The sequence below is a fragment of the Cervus elaphus genome, chromosome 8 (genome assembly GCF_910594005.1).
Source record: "Cervus elaphus chromosome 8, mCerEla1.1, whole genome shotgun sequence".
NCBI lineage: Eukaryota > Metazoa > Chordata > Mammalia > Artiodactyla > Cervidae > Cervus > Cervus elaphus.
The window spans coordinates 13,364,801-13,372,225 of NC_057822.1; the positions used below are offsets into that span (position 1 = coordinate 13,364,801).

The window sequence follows — 7,425 nt, forward strand, 5'->3', positions numbered from 1 at the left end:
AATTGAAATCAACTTTATACATAAAAGAAGACTTTGATGGGACGTTAGTGTTTTAAGAACCAAACATCCTAGGCTTCCCTGGAGGTAGAGCGGATAAGAAATCCACCTTCCATTGCAGGGGACATGAATTCGATCCTTGGTCGGAGAAGATTCCACATGCCTTTGGCAGCTAAACCCAGGGTGGCCACAACTACTGAAGTTCACAAGCCTACAGCCTGTGCTCCACATCAAGAGAATCCACTGCAATGAAGAGTAGCCCTGCTCTCCACAACCAGAGAGAGCCTGCACACAGCAAAGAAGACTCAGTGCAGCTAAAAATAAATAAACAAATAATTTTTTAAAAAAGAGTTGAATTATGGTCATGTAAAAAAAATCAAGAGTATGGGGAGGGTTAAATTAGGAATTTGGGATTAGCAGATATAATCTACTGTACATTAAAAAGACAAAAAGCAAGGTCCTAGAGACTTCCCTGGTGGTCCAGCGGCTAAGACTTGGTACTTTCAATGCAGGGAGCATGAGTTCAACCCCTGGTTAGGGAACTAAGATTCCACATGCCAAGTGGCCAAAAAAGAAACATCAAGAAGTATTAATAAAAATAAAGAAAAAATAAGGTTCTAATGGGAACTACCGTGCTCCCTATAGCACAGGGAACATATTCAATATACTGCAATAAACCATAATTTAAAAGAATATGGTGCTCGCTTCGGCAGCACATATGCTAAAATTGGAACGATACAGAGAAGATTAGCATGGCCCCTGTGCAAGGATGACACGCAAATTCGTGAAGCGTTCCATATTTTTGTTCATCGCAACACTGTTTATAATAGCCAGGACATGGAAGCAACCTAGATGCCCATCAGCAGATGAATGGATAAGGAAGCTGTGGTACATATACACCATGGAATATTACTCAGCCGTTAAAAAGAATTTATTTGAATCAGTCCTAATGAGATGGATGAAACTGGAGCCCCTTATACAGAGTGAAGTAAGCCAGAAAGATAAAGAACATTACAGCATACTAACACATATATATGGAATTTAGAAATATGGTAACGATAACCCTATATGCAAAACAGAAAAAGAGACACAGAAATACAGAACAGACTTTTGAACTCTGTGGGAGAAGGTGAGGGTGGGATATTTCAAAAGAACAGCATGTATACTATCTATGGTGAAACAGATCACCAGCCCAGGTGGGATGCATGAGACAAGTGCTCGGGCCTGGTGCACTGGGAAGACCCGGAGGAATCGGGTGGAGAGGGAGGTGGGAGGGGGGATCGGGATGGGGAATACGTGTGGATCTATGGCTGATTCATGTCAATGTATGACAAAACCCACTGAAATGTTGTGAAGTAATTAGCCTCCAACTAATAAAAAAAAAAATAAAAAAGAAAAAAAGAAAGAAAAAAAAATATGGAAAAGAATATATATGTGTATGTACCTATATGTATACATATGTATTTTGGGGAAGATTGAAGGCAAAAGGAGAATATATGCATTATACACAAGACACTAAAACAGCATTGTAAATCAATTATGCTTCAAAAATAAAATAAATCAGAGCTTTGTTTTGCATTTCCAAATAACAGTGCTGTTATAATACATAATGTTCTTTTTTAAAATGGGAGTTCTGCTGCTTTCCCTTCTTTTTCCTTTCCCACCTCTTTCCCCTTCATTCCTGGGGCACCTTCACAGAGTCCCTTATTTTTTCCCTTGTCTTGCAGGCTAAGAGTTCTTGTAAGCCCAGGACCTCAGCTACTACCGCCCCCCCCCCCCCCCACGCCCCAACGGACTGGGAGGGCGCTGGTTAATGTTAAATGAGAGAGTGAATGGATACATCTTAAAGGGGGAGAGAAAGGAAAAAAGGAGCTACCCTCTGCCCTCTGGGGCCCTTTCCGCGGAGTCAGGGAGCCCAGATGGAGTCTCTGGTCTTCATGTCGTTCATAGAACACTTGCCCCGCAGCTGCAGAAACACCACCTGATACCACTCCCTGCCCGGAGCGCCATTCCAGCCCCGGCTTCCTGGTAAACCTCTCCCAGCGCCGCGCCTCGACTCCGTCCTCCGCGCGGGAGGGGGACGGGAGTGAGCGGTCCACATCTTCGGGGACCCAGGTGCGCAGTGACAGGTGTGTGTGTGGTGGGGGGCCTGTGTCCCAGCCCGGGGTGGGGGGAGGTAAGTAAACGTCACAGATGTCCTGTAACCCAAAGAGGAGAAGCAAACTGCTAACAGAAAGGTTGGCCAGCACCTGCTGCCGGGGACCCGCTGTATTTCCATTCGTGTTTGCCATTCCGCGCTGTGTACAACGTGTGTTACCTTTTACAAGGGAAAACACAGCCAGAGTAAATATTGCTTTCCAAGGTGTCTTTTTGTGGTTGTGTTTTGATTTTGTGGTTTACTATTCTTTATTTTCAGTGGGGTGAAGCCAGGCTCCTTTCCCCAGGGCACACAGGGACTGCACGCAAACCCCAGGAATTGAAATTATAAGTGGGTGGAAGCGACTGGGAGAGGAGCCAGGCCCTGGAGAGGGCCGGGGGTGGAAAGGCCTTTGAGTATGAACAGGGGCAGATCCTTACACTGTTAGATGCCCTCTGGACTGCTGCCCAGGGCAGGCTCTGTGCCCCCTTCCATACCCCTCGGCTTGGCCACACTAGTGGGGTGAGATGGGGGAAGGGGAACACAGGTGTGGGCAGCCCAGAGGAAGCCTTGGGTTTTTACCACATTCCCTCTGTGACCTCTTTTCTTAAAAAAGAACGATGTCACATCTGCTCTTTTTCTGTAAACATCTTTTAAAACTTTGAAAAACCAAACAATTAAAATATTTTAAAAATGTGATTTTCAAAGCAACTTTTGGGATGGAGCTATCTCTTACTTCTTTCACCCTTTGGCTGCTGGCACTATAGGGTCTCTGGGAGTGGAAGTTTTACAGGAAGGGAGACCCCCTTCCAGGGCCCGAAACTGGACTCTTGTCTAATACTCAGAAATGAATTGTCCAAGGAGACACATGTGCTGACAAAGCAAGAGATTTTATTGGGAAAGGGTGCCCTCGTGGAGGGCAATAGAGTAAGGGAACCCAGGAGAACTTCTCTGCCTCTTGGCTCACAGTCTGGTGATGGGATTAGTTTCCAGGTTGTCTTTAGCCAATCATTCTGACTCAGAGTCCTTCCTGGTGGTGCACGCCTTGTTCAGCCAAGATGGATGCCAGCGAGAAGGATTCTGGGAGGTGGTGGAACATGTGGTGTCTCCTTTTGATCTTTCCCGAACTCTTCTGGTTGGTGATAGCTTATTAGTTTCATTTTCCTTACCAGGACTTCCTGTCATAAAACAACTCATGCAGATAGTTACTATGGTGCCTGGCCAGGGTGGGCGGTTTTAGTCAGCAGTGCTTCCCCTAACAGAGGAGGGATAGGTCTGGGCCTGACCCTTGGAGTTTCCGCCAGGCCTGCCTCCCTCCACTAGAGTCTAAGAGGAAAGCGTACCCTCAGGCCAAGAAGGAAATAAGTCCCCACAAGACACCTGACCCCTCAAGACCCTCCCAGGGACTTGCACAAATTCCTTTTACAACCAGCATAAAAATTCTGGGGATTTTGGAGTGCTAAGAGCTTTTCTTCTGGTTTTCCTAAGGCTATTTCCTGCTTAAGAAAACCACAGCTGTCCTCAACAGCTGAAGAAACACGGGGGAGATCTAGAAAGGAACTTCTCCCAACTCCACCTCTCCGTTCAGCCTCAGAGTCCAAGTGAAAGCTTGGCTCCCCAAGGAGGGCTGGCTGGAAGGACCAGCAGGCTGGGGAACACTCAGACTGCAAAGCCAGGCCGTCGGAGGTAGGCTAGAATCCTGATGGCTCACCTCAGTTTCTTCATCCAGGCCTTGCACTCCAGGCCTGATACATATTAATTCAGGTCATCCTCACTACAACCCTGTGAGGCAGATGCTATTAATATTATTATATGCTGTGCTAAGTCACTGCTACCCTAGGGACTGTAGCCTGCTGGGCTCCTCTGTCCATGGAATTTTCTAGGCAAGAACACTAGAGTGGATTGCCATGCCCTCCTCCAGGGCATCTTCCTGAACCAGGGATCAAACCCGTGTCTTTTGCCTCTCCTGCATGGCAAGCAGGTTCTTTACCACTAGCACCACCATTTTAAAAAATATTTATTATTTATTTGGTTGTGTGGCGTCTTAGTTGTAGCATGGGAACTCTCAGTTGCAGCATGTGAGATCTACTTCCCTGACCAAGGGTTGAACCCAGGCCTCCTGCGTTGGAAGTTCAGAGTCTTAGCCCCTGGACCACCAAAAAAAGTCCCAGCTATTATCTTCATTTTAAGGAGAAACCCACAGTGGAGAAAGTTGCTAAGACCACACAGTGAGAAGACAGCATAGCTGGAGCTTGAACCCAGTCAGTTTGGAATCACTAAACTCCACTGCAGCTCTTTGTGGATCTTTATCTCAGAGAATCTCTTTAAGGAGGCAGGAATGTAAAATGGTTCCCTGAGACTTCAAGAACTGTCAGTCAACACTCCATCACCAACACTTCCCTGGTGGTCCAGTGGCTAAGACTCCGTGCTTCCAAAGCTGGGGGGCCCGGGTTCAATCACTGGTCAGGGAACTAGATTCTACATGCTGCAACTAAGATTCCATGAAGCAAAAAAAAAAAAAAAAAAAAACCCAGCCCATCATCATGGATTGTCTTATCCAGTCCACTCAGAGGCAATCACAGCCTTGGCCTTGTCTATATACACACACATGGTAAAGTCCTTATATACTTTAAAAAAAAAATCATACTGAATTTAAAAGAAGGAAAAGGAAGAGAAAAAGGAGAAGGAAAGAAGGAGAGAAGGTAGAAGAGGGGGGAAAACAAAAAACCAGACTCTGATGATTTAGGCAGACTACTGAATTTCTCTCCTTAGTGCTTTTGCTTTAAAACAGCAAACACTTTTAAATACTTTGGCCACCTGATGAGAAGAGCCAACTCATTAGAAAAGAGCCTGATGATGGGAAAGATTGAAGGCAGGAGGAGAAGGGGATGACAGAGGACAAGATGGTTGGATGACATCATCAACTAAATGGACATGAGTTTGAGCAAGCTCCAGGAGATGGTGAAGGACAGGGAAGCCTGGCATGCTGCAGTCCATGGGGGCACAAAGAATCAGACACGATTGAGCAACTGACCAGCAACAAAAAGGGGCTTCCCAGGTGGCTCAGTGGTAAAGAATCCACCTGCCAATGCAGGAGAACCAGATTCAATCCCTAGGTTGGGAAGATCCCCTGGAGAAGGAAATGGCAATCCACGCCAGTATTCTTGCCTGGAGAATCCCATGGACAGAAGAGGCTGGAGGGCTACAGTCCCTGGGGTCACAAAAAGTAGGATATGACTTAGTGACTGAGCATGCAAAATGAAAAATAAATAAATAAAAGAGCACTTATATTCATTAATTTTTCCTTATTGTTTTAAAGGTTATACTTGTCATATGTGCTCATTACAAACATTTCAAACAAAACCCAAGAAGTCACAGCCATTATGGAAAATACTACAGAGATTCTACAAAAAGTTTAAAAATAGAACTCCGACATGGAGCAACGGACCAGTTCAAAATTGGGAAAGGAATATGTCAAGGCTGTTTATTGTCACCCTGCTTATTTAACTTATATGCAGAATACATTATGCAAAATGTCAGGCTGGATGAAGCTCAAGCTGGAATCAAGATTGCTGGGAGAAATATCAATAACCTCAGATATGCAGATGACACCATCCTAATGGCAGAAATTGAAGAGAAACTAAAGAGCTTCATGATGAAGGTGAGAGAGGAGAGTGAAAAAGCTGGCTTAAAACTCAACATTCTAAAAATGAAGATCATGGCATCTGGTCCCATCATTTCATAGCAAATGGAGGAACAACAGCAGAAACAGTGACAGATTTTATTTTCTTGGGTTCCAGAGTCACTCACTGCAGACAGTGACTGCAGCCATGAAATTAAAGACACTTGTTCCTTGGAAGAAAAGCTATGACAAACCTAGACAGCATATTAAAAAGTGGAGACATCACTTTGCGGACAAAGGTCTGTATAGTCAAAGCTATGGTTTTTCCAGTAGTCATCTGGGAGGTGGACCGTAAAGAAGGCTGAGCACTGAAGAACTGGTGCTTTCAAACTATGGTGCTAGAGAAGACTCTTGAGAATCCCTTGACCAGCAATGAGATTAAACCAGTCAATCCTAAAGGTAATCAACCCTGAATATTCACTGGAAGGACTGATGGTGAAGCTGAAACCCTACTACTTTGGCCGCCTGATGCGAAGAGCTGACTCATTAGAAAAGACCCTGATCTTGGGGAAGATTGAAGGCAGGAGGAGAAGGGGACGACAGAGGATGAGATGGTCAGACGGCACCCTGGACTCAATGGATATGAGTCTGAGCGAGATAGTGAAGGACAGGGAAGCCTCATGCTGCACTGCATGGGGTTGCAAAGAGTTAAACACAACTGAGCAACTGAGCAACAACAAAACTCTATGATCCAGCAATCCCACTCCTGGGTATATATTAGAAGGAAATGAAATCAGAATTTTGATGCGCTGTCTATACCTTAATGTTCACGGCGGTCTTATTTACAACAGCCAAGATATGGAAGGAACCCAAGAGTTCACTGACGAATGGATAAAGAAGATGATGTATATATACAAAGGAATATTACTCAACAATGAGAATGAAGGAACTCCTGCCATTTGCTATAGTCTGGATAAAGCTGGATGATATTATGCTTAGTGAAACAAGTCAGATAGGGAAAGATAAATACTGCATGATCTCACTTATACATGGACTCAAAAAAAAGTGGAACTCATAAAAGCAGAATGGTGGTCTCCAGGGGCTGGAGGGATGAGTGAACTGGGGAGAGGTTGACCAAAGGGTACACCGTTGCATTATGTAGAACGATGACCACAACTTACTACTGTATTGAGCCCTGGCAACTCACTGAACGTAAGCTCCAGGTGTCCCCATCACACATATGAAAAAGATAACTGTGTGAGGAGATGATATATTAATTAGCTTGACTACATATATGTAGTCATCATTTCACTGTGTATAGGTATATCAATCACCACATTGTATGCCTTAAATATATTTGTGTATAATTTTTAATTTAAAATACATAAATAGATGAAAAAGAAAACCCCCAAAATCAAAATGGACATCCTCTCTGCTCATATCTGTTGTTGTACGACTCATTTTTCTTCCTCAATGAAATATCATGAACAATATGTTCAACTCTACAGCATCCTTTTTACCAGCTACATAATACTTCATAGTATAATTTTTTTTTTAATGGATCCTTTCTTACTCAGTTTAGTTCAGTTACTCAGTCATGTCTGACTCTTTGCAATTCCATGAACTGCAGCATGCCAGGCTTCCCTGTCCATTACCAACTCCCAGAGCT

The 7,425-nt window shown here is 44.3% G+C and overlaps 1 non-coding gene across 1 annotated transcript; it reads left to right on the top strand.

The window, feature by feature from the left end:
- The first annotated feature begins 694 nt into the window (after positions 1-694).
- LOC122699035 lies at positions 695-801 on the top strand. The gene has a single exon (XR_006342522.1). It is a non-coding gene; the product is annotated as a U6 spliceosomal RNA (small nuclear RNA).
- Positions 802-7,425: the final 6,624 nt, after the last annotated feature.